The 23275-nt window shown below is 36.4% G+C and overlaps 1 pseudogene; it reads left to right on the top strand.

The window, feature by feature from the left end:
• Positions 1 to 3992: 3992 nt before the first annotated feature.
• On the top strand, positions 3993 to 22855 carry LOC122056364 (annotated as a pseudogene).
• Positions 22856 to 23275: the final 420 nt, after the last annotated feature.

The raw sequence follows: 23275 nt of genomic DNA, 5'->3' as shown, positions 1-23275 counted from the left end.
GAAATACTGTAGATTATTTACTCAAACATAATCATAGATTTTGGTACAATGATAGAAGTAGGGTTAACATGATAGATAATCCTAGGAAATCATGTACTAAGGTTAGATCAAATAAGACCCAAACCACTTTGTTTAAGGGAAAAAAAGTGGGTAAAAATCTAAGCATTAATCCTAAGAAAGGGAAACATATGGCTAGGAAGGTGGGTGGATCGAGGAATGTCTAAGGTGGACATGTTGATTCTAGGGTTAAAACCCTAGAATTAGAAAATCAAATCTTGAAGGCAAGGCTTGAGGAAATGGAGAAAGTCCTAGATAGATTTATTATTGGACCTAAAGAACTTGACATGTGTTTGGGTGGTAAAAGATCCAAAAATATCAAATTGGGTCCCTCTAAGACCAAGAGGAGGTCAAATGCTAGGGTGACACGTGATAATGGCAAGGGGGGAGCGACCAAGGGTAAGAGAGAATCATCCAAGGTCCATGATAAGAAATATGCAAGGGTACCATATGATTATGGAAAGGATGAGGTGCCCAAGGTTAAGAAGAAGAAGTCTACTAAGGTACACCATGTGGGTGTAGTCATGGTAGATGAATCACCTAGGGAGGTGATTAAGGTTAAGATTCCTAAAGTTAGGAAGAGCCTCTGGGATCCATGGTAGATGAGTTATCAAATGTGTCAAGTGGTTAGGAGACGGACTTAAATCTCTAACCTAGTGGGTTGACACAATTGGGATGGTATCATGCATAAAAATATGATATTAGGGCCATATTACATGAAAATTAGTTTAGGGGTTATGCGTGTAAGACCGTTGAATTCGATAGAGGGGGGGTGAATATCGATTCGAAAATCTCGAGTTAAAACGCAGCGGAAAAGTAAAGAAGTAAAGAGATGAACACTGTTGATTTTTACTTCGTTCGGAGCCTGTGACGACTCCTACTCGAAGGCCCGTACTCCTTGAGTACTTTCGTTAGGCAATTCACTAGCAATTCGGATAATTACAATTTACGTACAGATATTGCTAATGAAAAAGAAGGAAAACAAAGCTAACCGACAAACAATGAATTAAAAAGAGAGCCGGAGTGAGTCGTCGGAGCTTTGTGAACGTTGTTGGAGCGCAGAGCAGCAGAGTGATTGGACTCAGAGTTCTCAGAAGACTGATATCTTGAAGCTCCTGCCCGGGGCTTCTTTTATATGCTGCTCCGGGCGCCTGGAATGTGACGTAACACTCCCAACCAGCATGCTCCAAGTGTCAACGCCGTCCTGGGGATAAAACTTGCCTCCGGGCGCCCGGATCCCCTCCGGGCGCTCGGACCCCTCTTCTCCAGAAAGTCCTTCTCCTGCAAGAAAAGGTTAGTCCGAGGCAAATGTACCCTGCAGCAAAGATTGTTAGCACAGTTTTATAGATAAGCAAAGTATGACTTAGATTCCGTCTTTCCGAGACCGGAATCTAGTCACGATCTCGACTTAGACATCCGAAATGGATCTAAGCAGGATCGACGTCTAATGTCCCCTTCCCGGGAACGCGTCCTCACAGTCACTCCCCTCCAGTGACTTACCTCACTTACCTGCCAGACGTCCGGTCAGCCCGTCGACCCGTCTGGACTTCTTGCCAAGCGTCCGGTCAGCCCGTCGACCCGCTTGGACTTCTCGCCAGCTATCCGGTCAGCCCGTCGACCCGCTTGGACTTCTCGTCAACTATCCGGTCAGCCCGTCGACCTAGCTGGACTTCGTGCCAGACATCTGGTCAGCCCGTCGACCTGTCTGGACTTCTCCTGCACACTCGATCAAAGTGTCAGACAACAACACAACTAACTTAACCTATTTGTCATTCATCAAAACCTGGGTTAGACCGTTAGTGCTACCCGCACCAACAATGCGTGCAAGGACGAGTGCATGAGAGATTGTACTCAGGGTAAAATCATAAGTTTAGGGGTTTACTGTAGCAGTACTGTAGTAATAACCGTAGCAATTATTGTAACGGTTACTATAGCAGTCGACTGGTAGCGAACAAAATGCCTCTGTTCGCTCAACCCATATGGATCAGTCAACTGGTATCGAGATGTTGGCTTGTAACGGTCGAATTCATTTAGGACCAGTCGGTTGGTGGCGGGAAACACAGCTGGGTATTTCCTCCTAAGCTTTATTTAAGAGAGCTCAGGGTGCTTGGCCAAGATTGACAAAATAGGCTTGGTTAAAGTTGATTAGAAGTCTCCTAAGTGTTCCAAGCTCTTCTTGTGATCTAAGGGTTTTGGATCAATGTTGTGGTGAGAGGTCTCTACCGAGAAGGAGGTTTGAGATAGCTGGGGTTTTTCGAGGAATCATCCATCGACGGATCGGGAGCATCCATCTTATGGACAGTCGTGGAGTAGGAACTTTATCTCCGAACCACGTAAACGAGCGTGTCTTTGTGGTTTGCTTGTCTTCATTATTCTTGTTTTAGTTTAGCTTTCTACCTGTTAGTTTGTTTTGTATTCCGCTGTGTACTAACATTATAGGAAGCGAACGATTTGAGTGAGATGCTATTCACCCCCCTCTAGCGACGTCAAGGTCCCAATAAATTCATGCTCGATCTGCAACTGCAATAGACCTCCGTTCGACCACCTTTCGTAAGTTCGTTGGTTCTCTGGTGTTGATCGTCTTGACTTTGACCTCCACATTAGCTGCTATCTCCGCATTTGACTCGTGCTCATGGGCCCCCTTTTCTCACCGCATCACCGGCTAAAAAAATAAAATCGATTCGATTGGTTAAAAAATCAATAGATTAAGAATAGTAACATAGACAAAAATAAAAGTGGGTACATGATTCAGTCATTTATAAATTACCCTATGTAATTTGATAATTTTGAAACTTTACTTATGCGGTTGGGTAAAAAGCTGAATAAATAATTTTTAAAATTATCAAACACTTTTGGTTACAAATAATTGATAATTACCGATCAACTAAATGCAATTTTAATGTACTAATCCTAATTTGGATGTATTAGTTTGATGACAAAAAACAAAAAATGCTTCTATGCATAGAATTTCAATGTAGCAGTTTCAAGCAGTTTTTCTCAAACCACAGAAGGATATAAATGTTATGATATAAGGACCGTTATCATTCATCCATCTAACAAAAATTAGACAAAATCAATAAACCAATTCAATTCAAGAGTATCCAAATTGATATTAACACGTAAGTATTATAACATTCAAATAGTATTAAAAAATAATCCCACGAAAATTTTCTACCATCCACCAGAGTAAATCGGGAAGTGCTCGCAGCGGGCAACGTAGAAATCTAGTATCCTTTAGTTACGTGCCTCATTTGGAAGAAAAATTCTTGTAAATTCATCATAATTAAGACTCGAATCGTGAATACCTGGATGACAATCTAAATATCCTACCGTTATATATTCAAATGATATTACAAATTAATACGAAGGGATGTTATAACATCTATGTATTAATTGTGTTCAATTATAGTATTGTATGTAGATTTTATATAAAAGTTTTAAAAATAAAAAATAAATTTTAGATATAAAAAAATAAATAATTAATATTAATATAAATATTAGTTTATAAAATAGAAGTATCAATAATTGATACCTGACATGTTATTTGAACATATAGCATATGTTAATATTCAAACTATACCCTAAGACACGTATTAATTCTAATGAAATTGCCATACGAAAGCATATTTTTTAAAAAATTATATACAATTTTTAAAGAGTTAATTATTAAAATTACATAGTTTAAAAATAAATTAAAATTTATCATAAAATATAATTTTTCAGAAAAATAATAGAGATCATTCTGATTATTTTAAGATAATTATAGAGTTTACATTTTATTTTTCAAAAATCTATATGACAAATAATAACTGTTATGCATTATTTATTATGCAATTTATCTAATAATGAACAGGGTGTCTGTTAAAACTGTTGACCAGGTGAACCTCTTCACCGCGACTAACTCACGCCCTAAGCCACCCTCGCGCGTCGGATCTCGGTGCATTGCCTTAGACGTTCGTCGTTCAAAAGGAACGATGCACTTTTTACCAATAACAAGGAAGGTACACAATCAGGTAAACCAGAAGTCGTAAATCTAATTACATTTGATCGTGCAAATGTGCAACGTTTCTCTGGAGTGTGTACTCCTTCGGTGCATCAATGCATTCAATCTCCGTCGAGGATTTGCTTCCTCTTCTTTGGGTTTGTTTTTTTCCTCTCCAGTTCGTAAATTGACGAAAGCAGCAGCTGACGAAGACTGCGAGGAGATCGCCAGATGGAGGATCTCTTCTCCGATCCCCGTAGGTGGAGGGACGTCGACAAACTCCTCAGCCGCCCCGGCAACATCGTCGGCCAGGACTTCGAACCGAGCCCCACCGTGAGTATCGTTATCCCAAAATCTGCATCAAGTTATCCTTCTTGTGGTTTGGCGTGAATGTTTTGTGGAATGAATTCCGTAGCTGAGGGAGGACATCGGAGACATCGTAAGGGTGCTCGTGGTCGGGGCCGGCGGCTTGGGCTGCGAGCTGCTCAAGGACTTGGCCTTGTCCGGGTTCAAGAACATCGACGTTATTGACATGGACACCATTGAGGTCTCCAATCTCGACCGCCAGTTCCTCTTCAGGTTTTGGATTTAGAATGTATAGCAGTTGCGGATGTTCCTGTACCATGTCCAGCAATTGTTTGGTGTTTTGTGCAAGAGATGGATGAAGCAAATACTATCAATATTCATTTGTTTACATTTGAAATTTTATCCTTATTGCAAACATGTTGTTTGTGTTTGATTTAACTTCGTAATATAGCTTTGTATTTACATTTCACATTCTTTTTCTGAAACTTCTACTCTGGTAGTTTGGACGCACAGAATATGTGAATATGCAAGCATATTGATGTTGAAAATATTGAATTGTTTGTTCCAAAGGAATGTTAATTCCTCGTTTGCATGATTATGCAAGTAAGCTAACTGTAAATAACTCATGTACCAGTAAGAACCATGATCTTATTGTGCAAGTATTGCTAAAAGATGGACATAGGGCTTTCAGTGGTCTTAGCAAGCTTACTTAGTTCCCCTACATTTCTGAAAACCCAAATTTTGCTCTGTAATCATAGTTCTTAAGAAACAGGATCTTTTTGGTCAAGTAGTGCTAAAAGATGAACATAGAGCATTCAGTGGTCTTAGCAAGCTAACTTAATTCCTCTTTATTTCTAAAAAGCCAAATTTTGTTCCATAATTATAGTTTAAGAATCCATATATTACCTAGCTAATGTTTGCTCTGTGTTATGAACTGTTTTGCCTCTCTATCTACGTAAATTCATCAGCACTTTACCAATTATGTCTACTTATTTGTTTTTCATATTATAGAATTCAAGATGTTGGGAAATCAAAGGCAGAGGTAGCAGCTGAACGAGTTATGAAGAGAATTAATGGAGTAAACATTACTTCTCGTTTTTGCAGGATCGAGGACAAGGACTTAAGCTTCTTCAATGATTTCAATATAATTGTCCTTGGCCTTGATTCAATTGAAGCTCGAAGCTATATAAATTCTATTGCTTGTGGCTTCCTTGGTAAGATTCTAATTGCCATGCCTACTTAAATTAACCATGGCTGCAACATTCCATTTGTTAAAAAAAAAAGGGATTTTCATACTAGAGTCAAATTGGGAATAAATTGTATGTATATTTGTAGGTTTAAAGGTTACAAACATATCCTTTTGTTGGGTTTTTTAAACACACCCAGCTCAACGTCATGATTCTTGTGAATCAGGTGGTAACTCAATAATAGCCTGGCATACAATTATAACCCAAGCTTAACCATTTTTTTTTGGTGACATTATTAGGAATAAATTTTCAAAAATTGATACAGTGATAAATGGCCAATGATTATTCAGTCTTAAAGAATTAAGCTAGACAATTAGAGACAAATAAGGTTTATTTGATAAGTTACAAATATTTACAAAATATACATAGGTTGCACTTGTCAGTAATGAGTGAAATTCTTAACATCCATGCTTATAATCTTATTACATGTATGTTGGGATGAGATCTATGTAGTTGGGATTCATCACTTGTTATTGTTTTGGCGGCAAGGATTACAATACTGATCGTGTTGGTGTGCCAGTAACAAATAATAACATTACGAACAAGTACCTTTGTTATGGTTGTTGTAGTTAGGATTATAATGTTGATCGTGTTTGTGTGCAAGTAACAAATAGTGCAAGGATTACAAAATGCCTAGTTGCGAATGGGTATCAGCATTAATAAGATGTGTTATTTGGTGTCCTTTGAATATCAGTTTTTATCTATGATGTTTTTACTAATCCAGTTCTCATTTTATTGCTACTTTATCTTTTAGTGGTCACTATAGCCATATTGATATTGTGAGAGTTCAACTCAATGCAGAGTAGATGCCATTTCAATAGAATGAATTTTTATTGTTAACCTTCTTAATACTCCATCTGATATCTGAACTCAATGCAGAGTAGATGCCATTTCAATAGAATGAATTTTTATTGTTTAACCTTTCTTAATACTCCATCTGATATCACATATCTCATTGTCTTTTATGGAATATAGAGTATGATGAAGATGACAAGCCTTTGCTTGTGACAATCAAACCTATTGTAGATGGTGGAACTGAAGGTTTTAAGGGCCATGCTAGAGTTATCTTTCCAGGAAGAACTCCTTTTGAGTGCAACATATGGCTCTTCCCACCACAAGTGAAGTTTCCATTATGAACTCTTTCAGAGACTCCTATAACTGCTGCTCATTGTATTGAATTATGCACATCTGATCAAATGGCGAGAGGTATTGTAATATTATTCTAAATTTCTCTGCTTTTTGCTTCTATTCCTATTATTATATATACTGTTTGGATAGGTCCATCATGGAAACTCTTTGATGCTGATGATCCTGAGCATATGCAGTGGGTTTACTCAGAGGTTTGCTTGTTTGCAGTGTATGTTTCTCTTTTGCTCAATATGAAATTCTTGTATATTTATATTTTCTTAAATATCTTGAACAGGCTCTCAAGACAGCTGAACTTTTTGGAATTACTGGTGTGACATATTCTTTGGCACAGGTATGACAAGCTTCCATGAGGTTGCTTTCTAGTTTAATGATTTCTATTGATAGATGAATCAGACAATCAGTGCTACTTGTTTACATTTGCTTTCTTTTTATGGAGTGCATTACTGACGCAATTTGAAATGATTTTGCTGTAACATCTCTACTTGATAATATAGCTACTTTATGTCCCTTTGCCGGATACATGCCAATATTGGTTTCATATCGGTATTTCTAATGCTGCTTGAAAATTTCAGGTTCTTTGGATGAATTATAATTGTGGTGGTTCTCATTCTTCACTTTTATCTGATTATGTGTTTTTCTTTTTTACTTGACAATTCTCTTTCAATTCCTTTATATTACCCTTAAGATGATTGACATGAGACCAAAAGGTCACAAGTTCAAATCCTCGAAATAGCCTCTTGCAAAAAGCAGGTAAGGCTGCGTACGATGGATCCTTCCCCGGGACCCCGCATGGCGGGAGCTTCGTGCACCGGACTACCTTTTTTTTTAATGCTTGTCAACAAGGTAAATAAATTAAGTCAACCCATACACTAACAAACCTAAATCGAACTAACTCAATACTTGAGCTCCTACACTTAGACCTATTTGATTCACATGGAGCCAAGTCACTAAGTAGAAACCAATACCGTTTAGTAATAATTGATGATTACTCAAGATTTACTTCGGTAAAATTCCTAAAAACTAAGGATGAAACTTTTGAAATCTTTAATAATTTTTGCAAATTAATAGAAAATGAAAAAGATACAAAAATTAAAAGATTTAGAAGTGATAGGGGAAATTTGAAAATCATAAGTTTAATGAATTTTGTCAAATTAATGGATATAATCATGAATTTTCATGTCTTATAACCTCTCAACAAAATGGTCTAGTAGAACGAAAAAATAGAACATTACAAGAGGCTGCCAGAACCATGTTAAACGAATATAACCTAAGTAACCAATTTTGGGCTGAAGCAATAAATACAACATGTTATATTCAAAATAGAATATTACTCAATAAATTTCATAATAAAACCCCTATGAAATTTATTACAATAAAATACCCAATCTAAATTATCTAAAAGTTTTTGGATGTAAAGTACATATATTAAACACTAAGGATTATTTAGGCAAGTTTACATCAAAATCTTCAACTGGTATCTTTTTAGGGTACTCCACAACTAGTAGGGTTTATAGAGTCTTTAACAAAAATACTCTAAAAGTTGAAGAAATAACAAATGTAATTTTTAATGAAAAAAATAACCTATCGAATTTAATTAATGAAAATAGTAATCAAATTATAAGAAATATAGAAGATGATGAAGATAATCAAATTAAACCTAAACCTAGTGAATCATAAGAACCGATTGTTGACCCTAACATAAGACCATATAGGGTTAGATCCAACCACCCAACTGACCAAATTCTGGTTGACCCAACCCTAGGAGTTCAAACTCGATCATCTTATAGAAACTTAAGTCAAATAGCCCTTATTTCCAAAATTAAACCTAAAATTATAGAAAAAACCCTACCTGACCCAGATTAGATAATTGTGATGCAAGAAGAACTAGCTCAATTTGAAAGAAACCAAGTCTGAAAATTAGTACCTAAACTCACAAATAAATCTATAATTGATACTAAGTGGGTCTTTAGAAATAAACTAGACGATAAAGGCGAAATAGTTAGAAATAAAGATAGACTAGTGGCGAAGGGGTTCAGCCAAGTAGAAGGATTAGATTATGATAAAACTAATGCACCTGTAGCCAAATTTGAATCCATCAGGATGTTGCTAGCCTATGTAGCACATAAAGGATTCAAGTTATATCTGCATTCCTAATTGGGTTCATCAAAGAAGAAGTTTATGTAAATCAACACCAGGATTTGAAGACTTAGACCACCCAAACCATTTCCTTAGGTTAAAGAAAGCTTTATATGGACTAAAACAAGTACCTAAGCTTAGTATGAATGACTATCAACATACCTAATATCTAAGGGGTTTAACCAAGGATATATAGACCAAACCTTAGAAAAAATATTTTTATAGTTCAAATTTATGTAGATGACCTAATTTTTGCTCAACCAATACTAAATTTTTAAAAGAATTTACTAAATTAATGGAAAATAAATTTGAAATGAGCCTAGTTGGAGAACTTAATTTTTTTTTTAGATTTACAAATAAAACAAACAAAAGAAGGAATTTATGTTTTTCAAATAACATATGCTAAAGAATTAATTAAAAAGTTTGGAATGGAAATTTTCAAAAACATAAATACTCCTATAGAAACCAATGTTAAAATTGACTCTGATTTAGAAGGAAAAACAGTAGACTTAAAATATTATAGAAGTGCAATAGGAAGTTTATTATACCTAACTATAAGTCGACCTTAAATTCACATTTAACTAATGTAAAAAGAATACTTAGATACAGGAACTCTAAGTGTAGGACTTTAGTACCCTAGAACTAGCACATTTGACTTAGTTAGGTACTCTGACTTAGATTATGCTGGTGCAAACTAGATAGAAAGAGTACAAGTAGAAGCTGCCAATTTCTAGGTCAGTGCCTAGTAAGCTGATCCAGTATAAAGCAACACTGTGTTGTCTTATCTACTACTGAAGCAGAATACATAATCATGGGAGAATGTACATCTCAACTATTATGGATAATGCACACTTTAAAATATTATTAATTAGAATATAAAAATACAAAAATATCAATTGATAACATAAGTTCCATCAATTTGACTAAAAATCCAATCCATCACTCAAGGACTAAATACATAGAGGTTAAGCATCACTTTGTAAGGATCATGTAGCTAGGAGTGATATTGTACTTGACTATGTTGAGCCCGAGTCAAACCTAGTGGACATTTTGACAAAACCCTTACCTGAACTCGAGTGTAGTACACTTAGAAGACAGTTAGGCATGTGCTTAGTAGAATAGATTCAAAATATTTTTCAAATTCATTTTTTTTGTTGTTTTTTTCAAAGTAATGGTTTTTCAAAAGTACTTTTCAAAATCAGTTTGATTTTAAAATTTTAGGATAAAATCATTTTGTTTTCTTCAAAACTCCCAACTTTACTAGTGTTTTCAAATATTGGACTTAACCTAGGTCTTTCCCCTTAAAACGCATGTACCCATAGGTTTCAGCCAGAGCATCTCACAAACACACTAAGAATACCTTGCTTGTGTATGAAAAAATGCTGAGAATGATGTGAGATGCATAGGGTATTGCCTGGACTTTAGAATGCTTATGTTCGTGCATCAACATAAGTCTGGGTTATAAATATCAATTGAAATTGATCAAGTTGAGTTATCCTTTTTAGTCAAAACTAACTGGATCACATACTTAACTTGACCAACCAAGTGAACGCCACTACCTTATGGTAAACAACTAGTAACTAAAGGTTAGACATTTATTCTAAGGAAAGTAGATGAATGCTTTAAAGTTTTCTTTCAAATTTTTTTTTTTTGCTTTACATGCTTGGACTCTAGGATAAGAAATAGGAACATCCCTCTCAAACTTAAAAGCATTCACCTAAAATTTTGGAATTAAGGGGAGATTAAAAGTTTTTTTTTTCTCTAAACTCTGAGATTGTTTTTGATATATATCAAAGGGGGAGGAATAATAGAAGTTAAGTTAAATAAAAACTAAACTAAGTTTTTGTAAAAATCTTTTCAAAGCTAGTTAAGTACTTAGTACTTAAAGTTTTTATAAAAAAAACTTTTTAAAGCTAGTTAAGTACTTAAAGTTTTTATAAAAAATCTTTTTTAAACTAATTAAATACTTAAAGTGTTTATAAAAATCTTTTTAAAGCTAAGTACTTAACAGAGTTTATATAAGAAATCTTTTTCAAAAGCTCAGTACTTAACAAAGGTTCTTAAAATCTAAGAATGGAGCTAAGTTTTTTTATTAAAGAAAAAACTAAGAAAATGCAATGTTTTAGGGGTTTTTTTTTTAACTCTTTAAAGAATTCTTAGTTTTTGAAAAAGTTTTTATCTACTTGTTCTTAATGCCTTATTATTTTGTATGTTTTTACTTAACTTTTGAACCAGGTTACCATAATAAAAAAAAGGGGAGATTGTTGGTGCAGGGAGTACCAGACGATCGAACTTGTGTTTTGATAATGGCAAAGAGGCTCAAAGTTAAGTTGTCTTGTGGTCTAACAAGTTGCACCAAGTGTGCAGGAAATTCCTAAGTGATCTTAGATGAAGGAAAGTCCTAACTGCAGTTAGGCAGGTGGAAAGTCCTAGCTGTGATTAGGCAACGAAGTCCTAGTCCGAGGGACTAGGCAAAGTCTTAACAGGTCGAAGATGTCAGGCAAAATCCTAGGATCGCCGATTCTAGGTGGAAGTCCTGAGGTCGCGGACACTAGGTGGAAGACTAGACGGTTCGTGGATCGGACGCCCAGCGGAGAAGTCCTAAAATCTCGGATGTTGAGCAGAAGTCCAGACGATCTGGAGGACTAATATGGCAAAAGGTAATTTCTCCTGAGAGGAGTAGATGAGGACACATTTCCCGAAGAGGAAACAGTAGACGTCTGTCCGATCTAGAATTTTAGTGAAACTCAAAGTCAGGACCGGACGGTTCGAAGACTGTCAAATCTTATCTTTCTTTACATATTATGTGTCTGGACTAACCTTATTTTATAGGAAATTGAAAATAGGCAAAATGGGGGTCCAGGCGCCCGGGATGCCTTCCTCCAGCAGCAACCCGGGCGAAGGGCAGGCGCCCTCGCGGTCCTGACGCCCTCGCGGTCCTAGCACCCTCGCGGTCCGAGTGCCCGGAGCTTGTCCGGGCGCCCGGACGGCCAAAATATGATCTGTTTGTTGTGATGGAGTGTGAGGATTGGTAGAACCTACGTCACGGTTCAGGCGCCCGGAAGTGGATAACCTTTGCTGGATCGAGTTTCGATGAGAGCACGCTACGTTAGCACGATCCAAGCACCCGGGAGGGAATTCAGGCGCCTGGAACAACTTATAAAAGAAGCATTCGACCAGTGGTTTCACAACGACATTCCAAGCAACTTCTGCTCCTGTGCGTTGCTCTGATAAAGCCTCTGCAACACCCAAAAGCTGCTCCGACGACAACCACGTTTAAGATCTGATTCTCCAATTCGTCGGTATTATTTGTTTTTGTTAAAATTAATTGCTTAACTGTAATCATTACTGTAACTTTCCGAATTGATAGTGATTGCCCAACGAAAACGATCGATGATCACGGGTAGTAGGAGCCTTCACATGCTCCTAACTAAGTAAATCTTAGTGTGTTAGTGTTGTTTGCTTTTCGTTTCTATCTTTATTCCGCTGCCCTTATCTCTTTGATTTTTGTTTTAAAACGAACGTGAAAGCCACGAGCGTTATCCCCCCCCCCTCCCTCTTCTAGCGTGCTTCGATCCAACACAATAGGATTTTGATATTAGGTTCATTTGTTACGGTGTTTGACGATTTCCCCCTAAGCAATGCAATGAGAGCTAAGGCCTTCTCTTAAAGATAAATTTTTTAATAGTTGAAGGCAAACACAAGCTGTGCTCCACTATATTGTCCTGTTTTCTAATTAATTTTGTGTAATAGAGATTCATGCATTTCCTATGGAATAGATTCAGAGATAAATTACAACTAAGCTAAGTTGGTAGGTTTATTTAAACAGAAACAAAAACAACCTTCACTATAGCATGATCTGGCAGTGTGAATATTTTTCAAGTGACATGAGTTCTTATATGAATTTGAAGCATACCTTGTAGGATCATTTTGACATTACAAAAAATTAATGTAAGCAATATAAATATATAGATTTGTCTTTCCTAATAACTTGGGGCTTCGGTTAGTCAATCAAATTTAGTTGGCACGTGAATCAAATTTAATTGGAATAGGAGATTAGGGATAATCCCACCTGTGACAAAAGAAAGATTTAATTGTCTCATGTGTTGGGTTTGAGACACTGAAGTCAGGTACCCACCTACACACATGAAGGGAGAGTTTTGATGATATAAATACATAACTTGATGTTTGACTTTTTGGAATAGGTGGTTAGCCAATCAACTTTAGAACTAACATTTAAGCGTGGAACTGAAATCTATTGCAATCAATTGGATTTCGAGCTTGCCATTTGCTTTTTATTTAATAGGTTGTGAATAGTAAATTTTAAAGTATAAAATGAATATGCATAGCGAATAATAAATATATTAAATTATTTAGTCAATGAAGCTACATGCATGGCAATGTGATGGAAATTTCAAGATCCTCAGGGGACAGTTTTTATGCAATATTATAGAGCTACATGTATTTTAACATGGCTGGAACCTGATGAGCCATGATGAAAATTTATTGACAACGAGAATGGAGCTCTTACGATCATTTTAAGTTAGTTTTGTTATGATAAAACCCTTCATTTTTTTAATTCACATTTGGGCTTGGGGTTGGCATTGGCATGTTATAATGTTACTCTATCTGTTGTAATATGTGAAAACCTAAACATTAACGGAGCTTATCTGGGGCTTGCCAGTCATTTCCCAGATTTGTATAGAACCTAAATAGGTACTCACTTCTGGGCCTGTGATTTTGACATCCACCATTGATGCATGGTGGATCAGCAGAGAAGTTATGCAACAGTAGGCTTGTATTTGATTGATGCCCACTGATGGTATATGGGATTGTTGGCTTATAGCCTCCCAAAAGCTTTGGACACCCTGTTGCATTTGAATGATTAGGTTGAAATGTATTTACTTCTGAGTTAAAAGCTTAAAGGCTTAATCTAGTCTAGAACCACATGTTTAATTTTTTCTGATCTCCATAAGAATAAATCTGAAAGCAGGAAGCAGGCCAGTATGTGTCATTTCACCTTCAAATACCTCCCTTTTGTAGTCTTCATCATATAGCATGGTCAACTTCCCACTTTGCAGGGTGTTGTGAAGAATTTAATTCCTGCTATTGCATCCACGAATGCAATTGTTTCTGCTGCCTGTGCCTTGGAAACATTGAAGATAGTATCTGGATGCAGCAAAATGTTATCCAATTATCTCACGTGAGTACCTTGCCCTTTTTTCTTCATACTATTTACCTTTTTTTTCTTGGTCACAATTTGCCTAATCCCTTAGACCTATTTCCTTGGAGGTTTAAAATAGGAAAGAAGATTGATGGAGAGATGCTAAATTAGAGGGAGAGAGACCATCTAAAAGTTGTTCACTTTAGAGGAAGGTAGGCAAGTTAGGACAGGGATTCTAAAACTACTTAAAGCCTGTTGCACATAAATGCTAGTTTAGGATTCAAATATCCTCTTGTTTTTTTTATAGCATAGGCATATCTTACCATTCTACCCATCAAGCAAAACCTGAACAATTTATCCACTTGCTAGGTACAAGGTGTTTCTCATAACAATCCCAATTTATTGAATACCACCTATATCACTTTGTATTGGCCTTTACTCGTTGAGAGTCAAACAAAAGAATCTCTGGCTAGGCTAGATTTTGGTGGCCATTGGAAAAAAGGAACATCTATAAAAAGTAGACTCATTGAAGGGAGAGGCACAAAGGAATTTTACAAAGGCTAGAGGCTTGGCTAAGAATAAGTGTTAGAGGAATGGACAAAGGTGAAGGTTAAGAAGCTTATGACATTGAGCATAAGCTCTAAAACAGCAAACATAGGTGGAAGTTGGCAGGAGTGAACTTGTAGAGTGATAATAAAGCAGTGGAATAGTTAATAAATTTGAAAATTTATAATATAATTAATAAAAGACAGCACGAAGTTCCCCCGATGCGGGGTCCTATGGAAGAGTCTATTGTTACCCTGCTTTATAAGAGGCTATTTCCAAAACTTAAACCCGTGACCTCTAGGGCTATCACGACCAGAGACTTCATCTTTATATGAGAGATAACCCTTGCTCGGACAATATTCATCTTTGCATCAAAAACCATAAATAATGAATATGCAACACTTTATTAAATGATGAAGAAAAATGTTAACAAAATATTTGTTCCAAAATCAGTATTCTAAATGGCGGTCGAGGCGATCACCTAGGCAAGAGGCCGACATCAACTACACTGCCTTTGTCTGAGGTGTACTTTAGGTGGTAACTCACCTCCTTTCACCACCGCCATCACTGTTTCGCCACCACGACACATCCAAACTCGTCACTTGGGCCCGACAACAAGTTCGAACATGTCGCGCAAGCCTAGACGCATCGTCCAAGTCTCGTGATGAGCCCAGAATCGTCACTCAAGCCCGCCAATGTGCTCGTGCGACAAGTCTGGACGTGTCGCTCAAGCTTGTCGACGCGTTCAGACACATCGTGCATGCCTTGCGACCTGACACATTGCACGTGCCTTGCGACTGATGCGTCGCGCGAGCTTAAGCGCGTTGCCCGAGTACGATGACATGCCTGGAGGCTTCGTACGACGAGTCCAAACTACATGCGATCCCACGACGCGTCCGGACTTGTCGTGTGATCCTAGCGACACATCAGACTCATCACCTGGTCGTAATAGGATACGCGGGTAAGTTGTTAGTTAAGGTTTAATTAAATAACTTTAAATTAATAATTTTAGTCAACTCTTAGCTATGATTGAGATAATTTAAATAGGCTTAACAAATTGACCTTATACAGACAAATGAAATGTAAACCATTGAAATATCAAAATGCATACATAACCAACTATGTAGTAAAGAAATGAATTGAATGGATTATGTAGAACTAGTTTATTCTAACTGATGGAAAAAGGTGAAATTGATCAAGACTACAAAAATTGATGCTTAATATGGTCACCTCCAAATTGATTTTTTTTTAAAGCTTAAATAGCTCACTCTCTAAAACAATTCTTCAACAACAACAAGAATATGGTCCAATAAGATGCCAAAAAATAACCAATAATTCCTGTATTATACCTTTTTCATGAATATAAATTGTTGAAAACAAATAAATGAAGGCGGCTTAACTAGTGCAATTAACTTGTGCTCGTTAAGAATGTGACTGACTAATGGTAGTTGTTGATCCTTATACTTGCCATTGATGGTGAAGAGAAGTGATGGTAGAGATGTGAAGTTAAGGGTGGAGATATATCGACCATTTGGTTCCGTTCATCTCTCAAATTTTCTTACTATTTTGATAAGATTGGTTATGAAAGAAACTAAGCTTGTTTCTTTGTGCCTTTCTATTTTCTCTCTAAATGTAATGCATGCAAATTCTCTCTTTCTAAAAAAAGTATCCAATTTGATCATTTAAGGGGTTAGAACTTTCATGATATTATGCTCTGAAGATCTAATTCGTGACTTCTCTAAACCATTTGAGCTATTCTACAACACGACTGAATAGGTATAGCTGACGCAATGAGCCAAGGACACCCAATTGCATTTTTAGCAAGAGATTCAATGAGACTCGACAATGTTAGTTCACTATGACATGATAGTTTTTCGTGTTTTATTTAGGCCCTTTGACATTGGTGCTATTAATTAGTGCCCTATGAGTACATCATCCATTTAGTCCTTAAGACATTAAGTTTCATTCAATCTTAGAAGAAGTTAAGTGTCAAACGCATTGCTAGGTTGGTTGTGTTCCTTTATTTTTTGAAAACGTTGTTATGGAATGGACAACAAACTAGTTGTTGCACTAAGTGGTATTCTTGCCGCACTATGTACCATGAACATGACTGTAGTAGAATTGGATCATCTCAAAGGCGATTATGCCACTTGCCCTAATTTTGGGACAATTACTGTAGTAGGATTCAATCGTATCAAGGGTGATTATGTTATTTGCCCTAGTTTTGAGAATATTTTTTTAAGGATGTTCAAAATGAGGTCTTATGATTTGCTAAATTTTGTGATTAGAGACCCTTACCAATTTAAGGGCACACGTTTATGCATCCTTAGAACTTCACTCAAAGAGGAAATACACAACGATGATCTAGCTCGACATTTTGGAAAAGGAAACACCGTTGTCATTGTGTTAAATCAGTTTTATTGGTCCTCTCTGTGACAAGATTTTACACAAACCATATCATAATGTTGCACATCAAATAATTAATACAACTATGTAAACACGAGGTTGTACATGCCATTGCTTCTACCTTACGATCTTTGGAAAGACAGTAACATGGGTTTTGTCTTAGGATTACCTTGGACCAAAGGAGCCACTACTCAATTGTTTAGTAGTGATAGATGGATTTACAAAAATGACACTTTTCATTCTATGCAATAAAACAAACAATGTATCTTAAATAGCCAAGTTGTTATTTAGGAAAATTATTTAGTTGCGTGGGTTATCCGCAGTGTCAAATATGAGTGAAAATTTTGTTAGCTACTTTTGAAAAATTCTAGAGAAATTATTTGGGTCCTAACTTAAGTTTTATTTGCCTTCTATTCGCAAATAGATGGCCAAGTGCCAGGCTGGTGTGGTTCTTAATAGTTTAGGAAACTTATTAACATGGGTTCTTATTAAATCTGCAACTTGCCTAATTGAACTACAACATTCCATAAATGGTAGATCTGCTATCTTAATGACCCCCTTAGTACTGGTCCTAGGGATATGGAGGGAGGTAAATGTAAGTACACAAGCGTTAGGCGCATTGTAAGGTAAACCCGGATCATCAGTTCCTAAGAATCGACCCCTGACCATTACACTAGAGATGTTATGCGCTCACCGTTTGTGCTATGCCTGGTGGGGTAAACTCCAGGTCGTCAATTCCATAAATCATTCTACTAATCATAGTCCATTCAAAATCAAATCGAAAATTCATCAATATGGTGACTTGAATTTTTACCTACCACTTTCCATTCATTCGAGTCAACTAAGAGCTTTACGAACCGCATCAGAGATATCGATGTTGATGTCTAGGAGACTATCTACTTATTCGCATTCTCCATGAATGCTTTCTTAAAAACTTCTTTAAAAAGCTTCATGCTTACTCATCTAGTCCATTTTAAATTGAGGAAAATTGAGGCTATTGCATATGTTGTCGACTATGCCTGGTAATTTGAACATTAGTTCAATTTTCAATAATGAGATTTTATTGATATATTGGTCCTTCCTCTTTGTATTTGCTAGTGTATCAACACTGCTGACTCCTGCGCTCTCATATGTGATACCTGTCTTACCAAATTGAACATATGGTGGACTCCTAGATATATCTCTATTAGAAACACTCACAATTACCTAGTTCATGGGAAAGGATGCTTAGATCATACTTATCTATAATATAATGGAATCGACTCAAAAATATTCAAGATTTGTGCATCTACAACAAATTGAGATTTGATTTGTGTTGTTTGTTACGTTGGAGTCAATTGGTATTTTCTATTTTCATAATAAATAAGGAATAATTATAATCAATGAATTATAGTCTATATTCATTATTTTGAATATTTGTTTTCATGTTTTTTTTAGCTTATAAAAGGAGTCAAGAGTCTTATAATTTGTTATCTTTGAGTTGATATAATTTTTAATTTAGCTCTCTGTTCGAAAGTTTATCTGGGCATGGTTTATACCATTGTTCATCCATTACACTACGATTGCTTTGGGGAGATTATCAGTGCAACAGTGTTCATAAATTGTAGGATTCAACTATGTTGCCCTAAGGATGTTTCATGTGTTGTGTTTAGCAAAAACTTCAAGTTAGGTTTGCATGTGCTACTAATATTCGTGTATTAAGTTTATAGGAAGTTTGTTCGTTGCACTTAGAGCTTGTCAGTGGACAGGGTCAAGTTGTGATGATTGACACTTGACTAAGTTGTTTTGGTTTTATTTGATGACTCAATGGTCCAATACGAGGTGGACTTGAAGGTGATTGACAAAGGACGGTATAAGATATCCGAGGGACTGAAAAATTCATAGCAAGGTGAATTCTAAGACAAGGAGTATAGAGCTTATGATGGTTCGATAGCTTCAGTAATCAGTAGTCTGAAATGAGAGCTCTGTAGGTGATCAAGCAAAGCGAAGGGTGACATATGGAGCAATTTTGGAGAAGCAGTGCAGTGAGCAATGAGTAGCGATGGATAATAACAGTGGAGAGGGACCAGTTCTATGAGGAAGTTGCTGGCAGTGTGGTTTGGCAGAACTTCAGAATTGTAAAGGCTTGAACACGTCTGGTGGAGAAGATTTGCTAGAAAGCGAGTGGTGAAGTAAGCAAAGAAGTGATGGAAGAAGGCGAATGTGTGAAGGTGATGGATGGACGAATGCTTGAGAAGGAATTAAGATGAAGAATGCAGTGGAGTGGATGGCATGGTTTGGACTTGATTTTGATACCAAGAATATGGCATAGTTGGGACTTGACTTTGATACCAAATTGATATCACACAAGAATGCTTCAATACTAAATTAATACAATTCAAAATTGAATCTTTAAAACACACAAAAATCAAGATGAAATTAATGAAACAAAGAATAAAAGGAAATATCACACAATGATTATCAAAAAATATTTTACCGAACGAAAGCTAAAAAATACATGGAGACAAAAACACTTTTATACACTAAATACCAACCAAATGAGAAAAATATATTTCTAATTATGAAATATAACAATCTTAATATAATGGTACCAAATCAAAAGAATTCCTGCCAAACTAAAATATAATTACAAATTTTTACCAAACCAATAGATACTAAACTTTCGACATCTAAAATGGGACAATTACTAAAAGCAATTATAAATTCAAAGTTTAAATTGATATCCTTTTCTAGTTCGCATCTCTGTTTATAAAAAGGATGGCATGCATTTCTCCCTGTGTAGGGCCTTAGTTTTTAAAAAATGTAGACACCATTTATATCTTCTAACTACTTTATTCTGTGTTTTTCAGATACAATGGTCTGGATGGAACACATATAAAAGTAACTGATTTTGTTAGAGACACAGATTGTCTTTTTTGTGGGGCTGGAACTCTCATTGAACTTGACACTTCCACTACTCTTTCACAGGTCAATTAACCTTTTATGGGCTCTCTTTCTGTTGAGACTTGCACTATTGATTTTTAGTATTTTTTATCATTTGATTTTGTGCTATGAGCCTTTATGAGGATACCTTCTGATATTGGAGACTTGTTCTTATTTGAGAGACAGAGAAAAGAGGAAATACTAAAGGGAAGGTTGCAACTAATATCTTTTGAGAAGCTTGTGCCCTTAATTATGTAGAGTAAAAGTTCATGAGTGTGAATAAGAAAAGGACGAGTTAGCTTTGGCCTCTGGCCTGGCTAGAGGAAGAAAATACAATGTCTAGTTGCATTGGCAGAGAGGAATAGCTAAGCATTTGAATTTGACTGACCAGACCTACTGATAAAGAAGCCAAGATTGATTTGAAAGGTGAAACCCTCTTTTGGCGTCCCGAAAGAATTAATACCCCTCGAAGGCCATCTCACTCAAGAGGTACCTTTCACTTGGGTTTCTGTTCCAGTTGAAAGCAAGCAGTCATTAATGGGTTACATTTTGAAGCAAGTCCTTATCGTTAGATATTCTATTGTCAATGATTGCTAATTCTACGGGTTAAAATCAAGCGCTTGCTACTAGGATACCTTTAGTAGTGCTTCCATTTTCCAAGCCAGTGAGGTGCCATTTAAACTAGTGACTTTAGTGCCAAGGTTGGTCAATGCGGGAAATAAAACAATAGGGTGACGCTCAAAACCAACAGTGTGAGCCACTCTCTCTTCTGTCACTACATTAGATCTCTTGCAAGGCAACCATGGATTGATGAGAAGATCGTTCCCCTTTTTCATGTATAAAGCCAAAGGGTTAGTCCTTGAGTCCGGTTTGAAGAGTGAAAGTAGCCATTCAAGGGTTGAGTCCTAAGTTATAGAATACCTCACAACTATAACGAGGTACTCAAAGTGCTGTAACTTACAAAGCAACCCGTCTCTTGAGAAGGTGAAGGTAACCCGCTTTCTTTCACAACATATGGACTAGACTTGCTTTTGGAATACCCCCTTCTACATTTACGGGCAAAGATCACACTGTCCAAACTCTGATTCAAGGTGTCAAAAACAGGCATCAGAGCTGGCTTTCCGTACCTTCATTTGATTTATTGGCTACAGTCTATGGCTACCCCTTTTTTATGGCATTTTCACATTAGGATGCTTGGCCGGAAGAAAAAGAAATATGGTCAAAATCCTTTATTTGGAACCTTGCTAAATTCACCTTCATGAAATGCAGCCATACCAAGTACAAGCATGCTTGGATTTCTGTGTTATCCTAAGCTTGGCTCCTGTGGCTAGGCAGAGTTTTTCTGTAAACATTGCTGGTTTCCTGCACTTCAAGCTTTAACAAATGATCTCCCAGCCGGTAATCGCTACCTTTCATTAAAAAAATAAGTGATTTGCAGTCATCACAAATGAAGAATCCTTGTCCAAGCATAGAATGCATTCACAGCTATCTAGATAAACTCCTTTTCTTGCTAGAAGGGCCATAGTGTTCATTTTATTAAGCAAGATCAGCCAAGCTGTTACCTTGACTTATGTTGGGGCAAATGATCTCCAAATTAGGCCTTTGAACTAACCACTACATTCTGAAGTTATCAGAAACTGATAGAATGACCATTACAAGAATCTTAAACCATATTCATGTTACTTTTTACAGTATATGGAAATTCTCATCATGAAAATATCTTTAGAATTCGTTGATCAAAGACTTTAGACAGGGCAAGCAAAAGCTAACCAAAGTATAACCTTCAGTGGATCCACAATCATTCCCACTTGCCATGTTCATTTTCCCATAACTAGATACTACTAAACTCATATTTAAAACTAATGCATCAGAGAAATCTGTTGGTGTATATGTATCTTTCACAAAAGGAAAAAAAGGTGCGGGTTCCTTTCTGCATTTTTTTTGTGTAGCACCATAAATAACCCACTTTCTGAAAAGAAACTGTTGTATATAACATGCTCACGTTATTAGTTGTGGAAGTTTTTTTCCTTTTTCTTTTTCTCTCTTCTGCCTAACTGCTTCATGTTTTTGTATGTTATATATATATTTTTTGGATAGTGCTAAATGGTCAGAATCTGGCCAGCCAGAATACATGCATACATGCATTATACATGGACATTTTAGTAATATTATATTTATATATTAATTACACGTATGTTCATACATGCATTACAATTCATTTCTAGTTGGCCAGATTCTAACCAACAAAATTTACTTATATTTTTTATCTATATTCCATAGTTCATCGAACTTGTTGGCAAACATCGATAGCTTCTTGTGTCAAAAGCTAGTGTCACGTACAGGGGCAAAAATCTTTACATGCAGTCTCCCCCTATACTGGAAGAAATGACACGAGCCAATCTCCAGCTCCGCATGTTTGACCTCATGGATAAAGTTCCAAGGGACACATCATTCCTGAGGAAACTCCGTGTTGTCTTTAAATGGGTTACTGATGAGGCCTCAAGCAGAGCTCATAAACTATCTCGGCTATAAATTCTACCTTTGCATTTCTTTCCAGTTTCCAGCTCAAGGATTCTTCTGAACATGTCCAAATCACACAACTATTAGAATCATCCTTCCGTTTTTTATTTGAACAGATGGAAGCTATTTAAGTGTAATTTTCAGTCATAGCTTTTTTGTGGTTCAGATAAATAGACTAAAATTATCATCTTTAAGTTGGAATTTGTTTCTGGTATGAATTGAACAGAATAGGCTAACACTGTAAAACAGCACTACATGAACTTTACATCAAGATTTCAGCTCACCCGAGATTGGATCTCTGATGATGTTACTCTTTGCATCCAGTCTTTCTTTGAAGATGCGTATCAGATTGTGGTTGTACTAGTATTTGTTTTTTTTTCTAATTTATTGCGTCAGAAGTATATATGTACATGAAAATTTTACACAGGTTTAAGTAGAATAAGTACCCAAGAGTCGAAGCGATGATGGAAAAGCAAGTTACTCAGGTTTGATTAAAGAGCCTGCTAATAGCAAAAGATGGCCACTTTCATCAGCCTTCAGAAGATCGTCATATACTAATTGCAACTTTAACTTTATGATGCATCCTACTGCAAGTTGAGTCCATTCCCCATCACAAACCGACAACTAGTTTCCATCACAAGAAGTCGAAGAGACTCTGACACAAGTAGACCTAGCTATGTTTCCATTATTCTTTTCAGGCCAGCTATATGTGAACTGCCAATGACAGCGCTGGCAAAAAGATGAAGCATGCAACGATGGAATGTAATCGGTCCCAGCACCATGCAGGTATAGAGGCCAAAAAGCATTGATACATGAATTTTAATTTATTATTTTTTAAAA

This window comes from Zingiber officinale, chromosome 3B (genome assembly GCF_018446385.1).
Source record: "Zingiber officinale cultivar Zhangliang chromosome 3B, Zo_v1.1, whole genome shotgun sequence".
NCBI classification, from domain to species: domain Eukaryota; kingdom Viridiplantae; phylum Streptophyta; class Magnoliopsida; order Zingiberales; family Zingiberaceae; genus Zingiber; species Zingiber officinale.
Note: the sequence above shows the minus strand (reverse complement) of the source record. Positions and strands in the feature narration are given on the sequence as shown.